This window comes from Archocentrus centrarchus, chromosome 10 (genome assembly GCF_007364275.1).
Source record: "Archocentrus centrarchus isolate MPI-CPG fArcCen1 chromosome 10, fArcCen1, whole genome shotgun sequence".
Taxonomy (NCBI): Eukaryota; Metazoa; Chordata; class Actinopteri; order Cichliformes; family Cichlidae; genus Archocentrus; species Archocentrus centrarchus.
The window spans coordinates 9,070,569-9,086,240 of record NC_044355.1 but is presented as its reverse complement, the minus strand read 5'-3'; the positions used below and the strand labels follow the sequence as shown (position 1 = coordinate 9,086,240).

Here is a 15,672-nt window from a genome sequence, read left to right as displayed (position 1 = left end):
ACGCTTTTCAGATCAATGCCATTACAACAAAGTTTGGAATTTAACAACTTTAATCATATGGCATGCTGACTTTAGATTAAACCTATTAACTCTCCTTATACAATATAAATACCTGAGGGGGAAGTCAGGCCAAGCAACGGAACATCAAAAGGGTGTTAATAAAGCCAATGCTGTGTTGATACAGTACAATTATCATACTACAATACCCTATGGCCTCCAGAAAACATATGAGAAGTGACACTTCAAAAATAAAGGTTTGATCACAGCATACAATCTGTGGAACTCAGCAGACATCTATATTTCTCATTTGATTGGTTTAATAATATGATTTAGCCGCACTTCCAACAGAAAATCAAAGTCCTGTTCCAAAATTATACAATATAGACTGCGTACAACTGAAGTACACAGTACAAAATATATGCAGGTAAAGACAAGCTTTACTCCTTTGAACTCCTTAGCATATCATCTAAATCACCCACCTAGAGGATTATCACCTCCATGTACTAGGAGAGAATATGGGATGTAGTGAATAAAAGAAAGGCAAAAGCAGCAGTGAAACCCTGGGCAGAGGAAGTCTTTGTTAAGGAAGGGGCTTGCTTATGATCAAATGCTGAAAGCATGGAGTATAGTACGAGTCTGTCCCTCTTAGATGTCTGGGAGACTTTATGAGAGAAACAGAAAGAGACACATTCAGAATTTTATTAGACTTTCTTCTAATCCATCAGGCTTTTCAAACTGCAGACAAAAGGCACCTGTGTGATGTAATCTTGAGTTTTTGTTGCTAGTTGTTGCTGGAGAGCAGCAAGACTGGTGTCTTTTAGAACATGAAAAAGGTGCCTAATGAATAAAGTCAGGTCAAGACTCCTATATATTTACAAGTACATTTTAATTAAATTACTCAAAAGAATCTGGATTTTAGGTTGGCCAAAACTGCAATTTTATAAATCTCAAGGAAACCTACCTCACACCGTTTGCAAACCTCAAGGGGTTTAAATTCTTTCTGGATCTACTGCATGAATCTGTTCTTGGTCCAAACGCACGCACACACACGTACACACTTGGAGTTTGAGTAAACACTTGTTTTCCTCTTACTTTTTTGAAGCACACTGCATTTCCCTTGAGAAGAAGTGTGATGTATAAAGCTTTGTTTGCTTACTTACATGCTGTATGTGTTTCTTCAAAGGAGTCCGAACACCTGATCAGCAACAGTGAAGCCCCCCCATGACATTTTTGTTTTTCAGAGACTTTGCTCAAACATTTAAAAAAAAAAAAAAAAGAAAAAGTACACTGGACTGTCACTCAAAATGTAGGCCCACTTTGGATATTTTCTCTCTGTTTTACTATGTTGTCTGCACCTGGAACATCTTTCAGACAGACTACTCCACTGCTGAAAAACTCTGACATCACTAACTGTTCCTAGGTTGTACACACGCTGGTGCATTAAATAATAACAGATGAGTGGCACTTTGTGCACATTGCTAAACAGGCCTTGAGATGAAGCTGCATGGAGGAAGAAGTACACAACTCATATTCATGTCTTCTGAAGAAAACAAATAAATGGAAAATAAATTATTAAACTGAATATCTTGAGTTTTTGGACCAATGTTGAGATAATCAACATTTTAAGGCTTTGGGCTCTAGTAAATTATCAGATGTTACCATTTTCTGCAATGTGGACCATCTGCTTTTTGTTTTGCGTCTTAACCTCTGTGATACCACAAGTTATGAATCATATAAATCAGGTAATCCAGGATAATTTGATTGTTACTCAATAATAAGCATCTGTATTCTGTGAAACAATGTAAGTGAGGAAATGAGTCACCACTGGGAATTTTTGTTCTGCACAAAGATGTTTTACTAGCACAAGTCTGAAAAGCCACATTTAAACAGCTTGTATTTACAACTGTAATGAACATAAAACACTAATATATTTTGACCATTCACCAGCAACTAAAACAGAAACAAACCAGCTGGTGTGAATGGACAGCTGATCTAGTTATATTTGCTTGGTAACCATCAGTTGAGGTTTGTCAAAAAGTCTTTTGTCATCCAAACTGTCAGACATTCACAGTGGTAATTATATTTAAAAATGCTCAGATGATTGCTAATATTCAAGTGCAAGGAATATATATAAATATATTAGATTCAAAACATTTCTAAGCCCCGGTCTTATCTGAACTTCAAATTAGCCCCTTCGGTCACCGTGTGCGCAATTGCGTCCATCATTTTGAAGGGGTTAAAGTAGAACCATACACAACCTACATACTGTTTACTATGTGTCAGCTGATCCACTCATGCAACAGTTCACAATTTAGGCAAATAAATTAGGCTAACTGATAACTGTTTAGAAAAAAAAAAAAGGGTCAGTAATTAAAGTATTACTTGTGCACCACTCTCAAAAAAGAGAGGTAGAAGGATGATGAAGGAAAGGCACTAATGTCAGGCAGTAAGAGGCAGCTGGGTATGGATCACTTAAACCAGCTTCAAGATTAGAGGGAAAAGAAAAAAGGGGAGGAATGGATAGAAGGCAAGGTGAGGCGAGGCATTAAGGCTGCTATTATTCTGCTGTCAGCTGGTTAAAACAGAGAGTTTCCTTCACAGGGAGGTAACTAATGTGAGAAAGTGCAAAAAGGAAACTCAAAGCTCTACATGTATGAGCCAAACATGTCCCTCCCTGCATAACATGTTCATCTCCAATTACGGTGAAGAAGCACTGTAGTCTGTCCAGCAGTTTTCTGGTATCAGGTTGGGAGCAATGCAATTTTGATTTTGGTTTAATTGAAACAAACTTCATCCACATACCCAGTATAAATAATTAATCTAGTAATCCAACCTTGCTAAGAGAGCAGTTATTCTTTGGTGTTTTAAGCAATCTCAAACGTGTAGCGATCTGACAATCACTCGTGGCCTTATGAAAAACACTGTAGATAAAACCTCTCAATTGCCTTTACATTTGTAATTGAACCATCTGAGCCTTTAAATCTCAGGCCAGCCCTCTCTGTTAGAGAAACATGCACTCAACAAGAGGAAATGGCAGCTTCTATTTCAACTAAATTGAGGATGGGGGTTGGAGGGCTGAGATACAGAGGAAGTGCTGTGTAGATTACAGCCCTCTTCTGGAGATGTACAACCCTCTTTCCAAAAAGGTTGGTATGCCAAAGCAAACAGCAAAGATTTGCAAGTGATTTAAAGCCTGTATTATACTGAACAGTAAAAAAGAAAAACCATGACCAAGGACAATGTACAGGCTCCCTTACACTTGTTCCAAAGTGCCAAGGTGGCCCCCCTCTTGTACCCAATGTTAGCAATAAGAGGCTCCAGCCTTCCAGTGACCTTGGTTGGAAAGGGGTTTAGAGAACACATAGAATAATGGTCCGGGCTGCAGGCAGCCCCGATTAGTGACAAGCCTCTTTTACTGTGGAGCAATGCTGTCACAGTTTAAATAATTTAAGAACCTAATTTGCCATGATCTTGCTAAAATAAGCAATATTTTAGCTGAAAATGATGTTATCTTGATGGCAGCATATAGATGTAAATACCTGGAAATAAAAACTGTGATGTTGATCTTTTGCCTCATTTTTTTTATGTCAAACCCAAAAGTTTTCAGTCTACAGAAAAATAAAGGGAATGGCCTCACTGTTCCAAAACTACTTCCAGTACTAGGGGAGTGTATATGCAGCATTAATGGAACCCACAGATGTTCAGATTACCCATGCTGGGTGCATTAATGCACCCCTATACCATCATGGATGCATGCTTTTGAACTGTGCGCTGAAAAATAGCCAGATGGTACATGCTTTCACATTGTTATTTGGCAGACTTGAGGACAGTTTTCTACTTTACCTCTGAAATGGTCTCATACCCAGAAGCAGCAGTTTCTGGTGTTTTTGGATGTTTGCTGCACAGTTTTAATTTGTGGATGTAGCTGTGGACCGTGTGCACTGATAATCATTTTCGGGAGTGCATTTGAATCCAGGCGATTATTTGAATTGATTATTTGATTTGTGTCCATTTTTAATGAATGAAAATAGAAGCTATTCAATACTGATTTTCAGCTTGCACACAGTTTTTTTTAAAGAATTTGCTGAATTTCCTTATGTTTTTATGTACTGTCCATATTTCTTAACCTATTTATCAATTTGGGGTGACGGGGGACTGTCATAGGGTGAGACAAAGGGTACACCCCTGGACAGGTCAACAGTCTGTCACAGGGCTAACCAAGAGACAGGCAATTATTCACACACATTCAGACCAGTGGCCAATTTACAATCACCAATTAACCTAACGTGCATGTCACTGGACTCTGGGAGGGAGCCAGAATACCTAGAAAAACCCACAGAGGCACAGAAGCAACACTCAGAAAAGCCCCAGCCACATGGTAGACTTAAACCAGGAATGTTTCTTTTATTTATTTATTTATTTTAATACCCAATCATATTCCTGACCTGTTGCAAAATAATTGGTTTTCCAGCATCTTGCTATCCCTGTCCCTGTTTTTGAAGCATGTTGCTAGCATGAAATTCAAGATAAGCATATATTTTTCAGTGTATTGAGTTTTGGGGAAAATAACTTGCCTGTTGATTGAAGGATCCACTAATAGACTTACTGTTTATTGAGAAAAAAAAAGTATTTATCTTGCTGCAGCTTATTATGCTAATATATAGCACGTCCCTGCTCAGATCTGAAAATACCTGTTACTGGCCAACGTTTCCTGTAATGGCCTATATTTTTTTAAAGCCTAAAAATAGAGCCCACAGGAGAAGAAGTGTAGTTCTTTCTCAAAACACTTGCTAAAATGCTTTTGATTTCTTGTTCAGTGATGCCAAAACATGCTGTCTATCCTAGCTTTAGGAGCATCAATGCCTATACCATGTTTGATAAAGCATGTTGTTTTTATACTATTTTATTGGCAAAGCAAATATTCTTTATATTATTATTATTATTAAATAAATGCTAGTTAAAATTAATATTTAAAAAGAGCACTAAGCATTTTAAGGGGCTGTGGATATAACACTGCCAAATTCTAAATCGTGAACCTGCAGGGCATGTGCTGATTAGAAATCAATTTAGCAAAGATTCATTATAACCAAGGAGAAATGCTCCAAAATGAAACTTTTTGGTGATTTTCCTAAGGCATGAAAAAACAACTAATTGTTCACCTTTCCTGTTACAGTGTATAAATAATAACAATGTGAGGACCATTTGAAAAAGGAATACAGGGTTTTTTTTTTTTTTTTGACCATGCACAAAAATGACAGCCAAAAGAATATTTCTGTTTTTATATTTTCAGAGCTTGAACCTTGCTTAAGGCTTTGCCATTAACTTTAGTGCAAGTCTACAGACATGCCAGAGCTGAGCGCCTGCTGGCACTGAATTATTTAGGTCTCATGTTTGCAGGCTTTGCAAGACGGGGTGAAATGGCACTAAATCCCTGACCACTGCAGCTGAAAGAAAAGTGGCAGGGAGCAAGGCAGCACGATTAAAAAATTATAAGGATGACAAATGGGAGCAGGAAAAAGAAGGATAAACACCAATTTAATTTTCTTGCTTGATGATCATCAGTGGAGTAGATCTGGAATATGCACTTTTACCTGGATCAAATGTATACGTCGTCTTTTGTTGGAACTGCTGTAATTAGCAGTTTCCCAAATACTCAAAGATGCTGGATATTATTGTGCAAGCACAAATTGTTCATAATGACACAATGGCACTCTTCATTGCTCCCTGAGAAGGAGAAGAGATAACTAAACTATTATTTTGCAAGTGAAGGAGAGGAGTCCCAGAAGAAAAAGAAAGGTTGGGCCCCTTTGCAGTTTGTCATGCATTTCAATCACTATTCTCTCCTGGAGTTAAAACATATATACTCTGTAGACACTGTGAGTAGGACAGAGTAGCTGTCTTCAGAAACTTGCAGCTGCTTAATCTAGAACAATCACTTGAGAATTCCGAATGCCATTAGCCTTTAATTCCCTCGCATGGCTGCACACATCCTGTTAGTCTCTTAATGAGCTCTTTTTTAACATCAGTCTGTCATTCTGTGTCTCCAGTCCATCAGCATCACTCTAAATCTTTTGTGTCACTGTGTGGCCTTGGCATCACAAAGACTGACATCCTGCTGTAGATCTCCCCCAGCCTCAGCACACAGCATGCAAGGCAGTGTACTCACACACATGCACCTCTACGGTACAATGACACAGGCATAGCTCAATGGATTGTCATCCTTGACAGCTTGAATAGCCCATTACAGAATTTACCTTCCAACAGGCCCTTTGCCTGCTAGTGGGGGATCAGTGACATCACATTACATCTTTTAACTCAAATCCATTACCCCCACTCCCATCCCACAACTAAAAAAGGGCCACAAAAAGGCATACTAGTGCCTGCAATACCAGAAACTATTACAAACTACTTTTCAGTTCAGCTTACTGAATGGCAGTTTACGTCTGGCGTTCTTTCTGGAGCTCCACACAGACTCCACACAGAGGGAAAAACCATTTATCACGAGGAGGCCAGAGTAAAAAGACAGGGTGTGAACTACACACTCACAGACCTTGTACGGGCTAAATGGTGTGACGATACAAACGACTACAACACATGGTTAGTAGAGACTGCTTTCCTTTATAGCGCTCAGCTGTTTATCAGAGGCAAAAATAAAACACTGCAGAATGGTTTGCTGTACTTATACAGGATTTCAAAACTTAAGCCACTGTGGTTGCAAAACGAAGTAGGACAAATACACCAGTCACATTATGTTAAGTACTGCAGTCCAGGCATTTTGTTGGCCAGCACAGCGGAATGACAGATGACGTGATGAGCTAGGTTCACTGTTTTAGCTTGGGGGCCTTCAGCTTCTTCTTTTTTTTTTGGACTGGCTGGACAAGCTCATCTAATATGAAAGAGAGAGAGAGAGAGATGCATTTGCTTGTACAGGAAAAAAAGAGTCAGTTTTATTACACCATAGCTGACACTATGGTGGCTCAAGACTAAAGAGCATTTATATTGATACTAAGCTGGCCATCTGCATGTGTTAAATGTTGGTGCACAGGGTCATAAATATCTGGGCATACAGGCCTTTGTGGACATGGGCGGGATCATGCATTTTACACCTGATGGATCCATGTGGCTATGCATACATCAAAAGGTATGACATCAGCTTAAGGCTCAAGAGTGAAGACTAAAGTCTAACCTGGACGTGATCACAACCGGGCACATAAACTGATACAAAGAGAAACCCCCAAAAATTATAGATGAAAACTTATTATAAATATTTAAATATATGTAATAAAACTGTAGAAAGGAAAGGTTTGTCTTATAAAGGCAGGAAATATCAGATTCTTAAAAACAGGGAAAAAAAGTTTTCAATATTATTTTTAGCCCTACATATACTTTAATAACAATTAATAAGAGAATTCTAATAACATCCCAGTGGGATATTATAATGTATATTGTCCAAATACTTTTGCTGCCGCATGTCATATAATGATGTAGAACCTGTCTGAGACCTGCTTCCACTATCTACCTGTGCAGCATGTATTCTTATTTTCCCTGGCTAAATGATATTAACCTTTCTCCTGCAGAATCAATAGCATTTTATTCAATTCATTTCTTAGTTCCCGTTAAAGGTTAATGTATACGTGATTGGATCGGTAAGAGCACAATTCTTTTATTGGCTAAAACAATGCCAGTGAAATGGCATTTGTGCTAAAATTTAATCAATTGATTTTCATGCAACACAAAAACACTCATGAGGGCATTTCTTTAATCCTGGCATTGGAAACGCTTTGGATAAAAATCACACATGGCCGTAGGTTTGAAAATATACCTCCCCTCTGATCACTTCAATATTTTTCCCAGTCAAACAACCTTGTTACAAGGGTGCTTGAAACCCAATCAGCCAAAGGGTAAGTGTTCTCCTTCAAAGAGCTTTTTCCACACAAAGTTATTTGTTACTACAATAAGCAGACACACCGCTTCCACTGGATGTATGCATGCGAAACTATGTTTAACTGCCGAAAGGGGAAAAGCCTGCTCCCTCATAAAGTCCTTCCAAATCCTTCGTGTCCTCATGTCAGACATATTTTGGTTACGTGAACACATTTCACCAAAGTCCTCTAAGTAGGAGTGTTTCTTAGTGAAAATGAACACAACGGTAACACACTGTAGACTGCATGAGATCAAGAATGTTAGTTAAGGAGTGCTGGAGGCGCAGCGCTGTGTGCTGTGATTGAAATCACACCTCATTACCAGAGTTGACAGGGCCTCCCCACAGCTGAGGAAACCCTCATTCTCAGGCCTGAAAAATGACTGTCAGTCTTAAAAAGAAATACCTTAAAAATGATTTATGTCTTCCCCATTAGCTGTTAAGGTTTTTTTTGTAACTTATTTCTATTTTCACATTACAAAATTCAGGATGCCTTTAATTCCCGCTCTCTCTAAATCACATTAAATTTTGTTTTGGAAACTGCTCCGCAAATTATGATTATCATTAGTATTACATTAACATGAGCAACAGGCATGGGATAATGCAATGCAGCTTGTGCAGTTGCTACTACACCGACATTTATATTCATTATAAGGGTAAAACTGCTCCACTAAAGGAGCAGCATCATTTTAAAATCTCATTCTCTTCACCACCTGCAGCTTAAACACAGCAGGACTTGAGGGGAAATGGCCATCTCTGGCTGTGGTGCAAAACTGATAAACAGTATAAGGAAAATCCTTGCAGTGTGCCTGCTAACCCTAAGGCACCACTTATTATGGATGGTTAAAAGACAGGCAAACGTTCAGAGTGGGCACACAAACACAGAAGACTAAAAAGATAACGAGCATAGATGGTGGCATAGATGGTACATAGTCTAACTTTAGAGGGAACAGTGGTGGGGGAAAAACCTTAGCGTTTGATTTAAAAATTAAATAAAGCATAACAAAATTTTACTGGACACACGCAGAATCGCTGTGTCTTTTTTTAGTATTAACTAACTAGCAGCGACCTCCCAAGCCGTATGATTTCCAATGAACTTAATTTCTCTGGAACTTTTTCATACTGAACTAAATAAAAACATCAAGTTAACCACATTGAGTCAGAGTGGAAAGTGAGTGGATTCTAACACACAACATCTATTTTGAGGCTGACTCAACACAATATCAATTCAACTTCAAATGATCCTGTTGACTTTTTACAAGAGAGGTGGGCTCCATCCTCAATGTGTCTGTCTGCTTAGGGAGGAGGTTTAAAAAATCATTAGTAAAAAAAGAAATCTCTCCAAAGCACATTTCAAATCTGTGATGACTTCAATTTCTCTTTGGCCATAACAGTTCATCTGTTACCCTCTTAAATTCTTCATCAGTTAGTGAGAGAAAATGCAGCTGTGTAATGTTTGAGAAAAGCTTTATTATGACACATGATGGATCGTCAAGAGTATCATAAATAGTAATTGTAATGAGAAAGGGCTTTCTATCAGGGTCCCTGAACAAGACTCAATCAATACAGCTGTTAATGAGTCACAGTGCTACAGAAGGATCAAGGACCTGACAGGCTGAGGACAATCAGGAGCCACACAGAACCGAACCACAGAAGCCAATAAATTCACAACTCCAGCTGCTCTAGGCCACCATTTACCTGCTAGTCCTGCAGGGACTCCAACCAAGCAGGCAGCAATAACTGAGACTCTCGGGTCATAACAGGCCAAGTCAAAGATAATTTGTAGCCAATTAAGTTCTGGAAATACCACATGGGGGCAGCTAGATTTATGATTTGGCAGTTCAGACTCATTGCGGTTTCCAACAAGTCTGACTGTTAAAAATCAAGAAAAGAAGAGAAAGAAAAACAAACAAAACAGTTAAAGAAATCCTCATTGAGCGGGCACTAATCAACCAAAACACTTCTATTGCAAATGACCCCTACACTCTACAGTCAATGAAGAAATCTAGTGTTGTAAATAACTAGGGCTGGTCATGTACAATAAATTAGTCTAGTACTGCAATAATGCTTCAGCAACTAACTGACCAGCAAAAACTGTTACAAGTATGTATCAATACAATCAATCCTTTGCTGATAGACAGACAGACAGACAGACACACACACACACGATCAAATAGTAATAGTTTTAACCAGGCCAACACCTGACCTTGAATGTAAGAGAAGGAGAAGCTTTCTGTTCTTTTTTTTATGATGTTGCCAACAGTGTGTCTAAACAACAGACACAGCATTTTCATTTAGTACAAACTGCTCGAGTTGCACAGTTGGCTCACTATTTGACTTTTCCATGATGTTTCCATGTTGCAGACTGGAGTTATGTGACAACACACCTACACAGTAGTATGTTTTAAAATGAGACAGTACATAAAAGGGGAAGCGAATGTGAATGAGTCGGAATGTCAGTGTTGATTCATTTTTGATTAATTACCCAGCCCTAATATACACTTTGTTTATCTTCATAGCTCCAAATTGTATTAGACAAGCAGGCAAGGTGTTATGGTAAAACTGTTCAAAGACATGGTCCTCAAAGAAGACAAAACCCTCTACGATTTGTTAACATCTCTCATTTACAAATTCACAAACTAATCCATTGTTACTGACCAATGTTTGAGCAGCCTTTGGTTACAGAACATCAGTGATGAAGTAGGTGTTCCAGCTCATGATCCATTGCAATTCACAGGTTGTTGTAATGTGTCAAGTACAAAAAGAAAGTGATCCGTTCTGTTGTCACTGGTAGGCTGTATTGCACAAACTAATCTGAATTAAAGCCAACTGAAAAGTCAGGGAAACTTGTAAAAGTCACAACCAGGACAAAGGAATCTCCTTTCATTAAAATCAGACCAATACTCTAGGACAGGGGTAGGGAACTCCAGGCCTCGAGAGCCGGTGTCCTGCAGGTTTTAGATGTGTCCCTGATCCAGCACACCGGTGTCCAGCAGGACACCGGCTCTCGAGGCCTGGAGTTCCCTACCCCTGCTCTAGGAGGAGCAGAGATTCCTGTGAGACTGGAAAAGTGCCTGTAAAATGACAAATATGACCTTGAGCACAATTTGGAAGAAGACTTATCAGCTGAGTGTCACTAAAAATCAGACCAATACTGTAGGAGGAGTAGCAATTCTTGTGAATTGTGAAGGGACAGATGGACAGACGATGGATGCCTCGCTATCGCATAAACTCATGGGTCCTTCAGTTGGATGAGCAATAAAAAAAGAAATAAATAATAAAAGAAAAACTGCTTTTGTAAACAATGACAGGCAGACAAAAATAGAAATCTTGGCCAATATATCCTCTGGCTATGCTGGAAACTCTGCCCCCAGAGGCCACCAGCAGATGAGTTCCCAGGCTGTAGATCACATCCTGCATTATGCAATACTGGAGAAACCAACTTCTCCTGGAATGGCAAACATTCCATTTTAAAGTTACACACACCCAAAATACAACTGTAACTCTATTCAGCATCACCACTGTTGCTCTGAGCACTTTTGGAATATACTGAACATTTCTGTCTCCTCTAATGTGACTTAAATATGACAGAAGCCCACATTTAATATTCTCCGTTTCTGCTGTGAGAAAAACGTGCACTGTTGTTCTAACAGAGTAATTTTACATTAAACTAATGACATTATGACCGCAGGATACTTGGTTTTCCATGCTGTAGTGGGAAATCTAACAAGTGAGAGCTCATTGATCATAAATGAACAGGAATCTAACAAAAGAAAAGGCTCCATGTTTGCCTACATTTGCACATGTTCTCTTCATAAAACTACACAGATTTAGGAGCTTTGTAACGCAGTGGAGACATTAAGGTTTTTAAAATCGAAAAGCTGTATTAAGACAACTTCCCTGAAAACTGCTGAACTTTCAAAAACATACATTTCCTACACACCGCCTTTCTTTTTAACTCCTACTGTATGTACAAGGTACAGATTTTTGGTCAGTGGCTTGTTTTCTAATTTAAGACTTATTGACTCTCCCAATTTCAACATGTGGTGTCAATTTCATTAAAAAAACAAAACAAAAAGAATCATCTAAGATGCATTACCTAATTAGAGTTTAATGTGGTCAGCAAATTAAATGAAATTAATTGCCATCAAGTCAGGAACTCGTCCATGTGAAGATATGAAGAAAAGATGAACAGTCGATTAAGACAGCGTTAATGTGGAGTATTAATCCAGTCCAATTAGCATTGCCACGAAAGCAGAGCTCACAGAACAACACCTCTCTGTCTTAAGGGCCTTCTTTGTTCTATTACTTACAAAGCAATTAATTAGTCAGTACTTCTTTAATTCTTTAATTAGAAAGTTCTTTTTTAATTTGACACATTACCAGGCAACCACCAACACTTACTCAAATTACTGTTTAATTATAGCACATCCTTACATAAACACATGCACACACATACACTTTTCTCAGTGTGTCCCTCCCTGTGCGACAGGTCAGTGTTTGTGTGAGAAAAGTGAAGCCGTGTTGGAGCTGTGATTGGCAGGTGGTGTTGGCACGGTAACAGACAGTCAGGCGCACATGCACACTCTCACCAGAGGATTTTTTTTTTTCCCCCCCCGCTGCAGCTGCCTGACCTCCAAACAGGCCTGACAACCAGAGCCCGAGGACATGGCAAGGTAATCGAAAACAACAAAGAATGAACTAAGCCACTCTTTTCCATACTGCCACCAAATAATAGGATTATGCAACAATTCCCATCGCACTTATTTGATGTTGGTAGAGGAAGACGGAGGGAAGAAAAGTAAGAAATCTAAGTGCTGTATCAAAGCGCTCCTAAGAGAAGGAAGGTATTCTCCATTTGAGGTTACAAACTCTTGCATTTAGAAATTTGACATGGCTGAGGGCAAAACGGTGAGGATTTGAGACCATAGAGTAATCCTGCAGCAGTGGTGCAATACTTGTGAGGTAGCTATTGTCAGTACCTGGAGGCAGGCTGGCTCTCTTCCTCTTCTTGCTGTTTTCTGCAGTGTTTTCCAGGGGAGGACAGTCGGTTACCAGCTGTCCGCTGGAACCATTGAACTGAAGAGGGTCGTTGTTGGCTGCTGGATCAAAAGGCAAAGCGTTGAGTCCTGAAAGACAGACAAAACAAAATGTAAAATTACATTAAATGAAGTAACTGTGCTTAACTAATTTGAAATGTGAGATTTAAAAAAAAAAATTGTGTACAACATATTAAAAACAAGTAAGTAAAAGCGATATAGTCCAACGTGTTTCCGTTTTGGAAGAGCTTGACACTGTGAAACAAGTTCAAACATATTGGGGTCACACTGGTCTTCTAACCTTTTACACATTAAAACTTGTAAAGCATTCATATTACCATATACTGAATATTGCTCGTCACCAACAGATGGACCATCACGTAAACCCATTCTCATGTCATCATTGTAACGATCTAGGAAAACAATTTTATGAGTATTGTAAAAAAAAAAAAAAAAAAAATGTTTTTTTAATATGAGGTTTCACACTGGCTTTCCCCATGCCTTCCAATATAAATAATTAAACAAAACACCTGACAGGGATATTGGTATAAGGGCTACCCTTAGAGGAGACAGGGAGGTGGAGTAGACACATAGATGCAGCATACTCTGATGAACTGTGCTGTCAGTAAAAGGCAAAAAAAAATTTTGAATACCTTACCAATGCTCTCCATATCCCACTTTTAATCTCAAACAATAGATTCCAGGAACCTGGGCCCATGGTCATTTTTAATTTTGCATTACTTGTAGTCATAGTTTGTCTTTCAGCAGGTATGCTTTTAATAATTTATGTACTGTCAGTTATATATTGTATAGAATTGTGTGACCCGCCTTGGGACTATGCAGATACGTTAGCATTTCTGCTAAAACCATGGATATTTACATGTTATGCTTTAATATCGAATCGCTGTTCATTAAAATGTGCTGTCCCTTTTAAAGACTCAAATGCAGGATTATGTTTTCTTTGTTTCTATTGCCCGACTGCAGGCAAAAATAGACAATGATATACACAATGCCTGACATGTGAATCAATATTTTGTGCTTGCCTAGGCACACTGACACGTGCAATGTTTCCTTCTCTTCCAATCAAGGTCAGTTTTAACAAGGCCAAAACCTAACAATAAAAATAAGAGTGTAGTGAAGGCAACTTTTTCCTGACGCCAATAACACTAAAGTGAACCTATGCCACTAAATTATTATGAGATTGCTCCAGCGTCCCAATGAATGTCAGACAACTTGATGTATATTTTCTGCGTCATGTATCGGTTATGCTGTGCTCTTTAAGGGTTGTATTTGTTTATAATTCAGAGCAGGGTCCTGGACAGACTCAGTCTATATTCATGAAAAATTCATGACACTTCTTTGTGCTCAGATTTGTTTTCCCTCCATGGCAAAACAGAGCAGAAACCCCACCTTACTGTGGCTCTATTAGGGGTCAGTTTGTATCCAACTCAGACGGTGCTCTAAACATCAAACATACACACACACACACACACACACACACACACACACACACACACACACACACACACACACACACACACACACACACACACACACACACACACACACACAGAGCATTAAAACTGTTCTAGACAATTTTTTCCCCATCACAGACTCAAGGGTGATGTTCTAATGATGCAGCTTTGAAATATTTTCATTAAGGCTCAGACAGCTGCATTTGCTTTTGTTGACACCACATCTACTGATACCTTAGTCAGCTGTGTTTTCCCTTGTCATTACTTCAATATGTCAATAGCAAGATTGATCAGTAGCTTAAATGTGACTAGAACCTAAAACATAGAGTCAAGAAAGTAAAGAAATATGAAGTTTCCCTTTGAATTTTATAAATCTATCAAGGTGCTGGCAGTGCACAAATACCTTTTCTGTCACATAAACAATCAGTCTGAGTTTATGTTTCTAAAAAAAATAGGATAAAGTGTATCAGAAAGTTAAAGCCATGCTTACGATTCAGGCAATAAAACTTGAAAAATAAGGCCTGAAAATACTTTAAATCTCTGTGTGGGAGATTTCTTTGATTTAGGTACTGGCGGCTGTATTTTCTGCAGAATCAGTCTAAATAGAGCTTTTGTCTGAGCGTGCGCACACACACACACACACACACACACACACAAACACCCACCCCTCTTAAGTCGATCTCTATTCAACATCCATTTGTCACCCTTCTTTAAAGATGACCATCAGTAGAGTGAAATAAATGCATTACTCTGCCCATGTTAACTCTGTCACCAATAAACAGCTACAGTTTACATCTGAAACTTTTAATCATGTGGTCATGAGTTTCCAGGCGAAAGGCAAAGAGACGCTATGGAAAGAGTGAAGCAGCACTGAACAGCTGACCACTAAGCTTCAGTGGTTACAGTGTTACTGTAGAGCCAGATGAAGGAAAGAACATCACTTTAACTCACAGTGTTGAGTTTCTCCAACAATTTCCCAACTTTTACTCATTTAAGGAAAAAAGGGACTTCTAAAATGTGGTGAAAAAGGTGAATCAAGTAAGGAAATCTGCTGCGTGATTTAATTTGAAACAGAGCTACATGAAAGAATGGATTTGAAATTCATGACAGAATAGGAATTTTTTTGTTAACTATGGAGTTCAATGACTTATCTGGCTCATGAGTAATAGCATTACTGTGGAATAAAGCACAAAGGAAATAATGCAGACAATAAATCAGCAAAAGATGCTCAATGAAA

The 15,672-nt window shown here is 38.7% G+C and overlaps 1 pseudogene; it reads right to left on the bottom strand.

The window, feature by feature from the left end:
* Positions 1–15,672, bottom strand: part of LOC115787150 (ecto-NOX disulfide-thiol exchanger 2-like) — a 196,684-nt pseudogene that overhangs the window by 76,384 nt on the left and 104,628 nt on the right.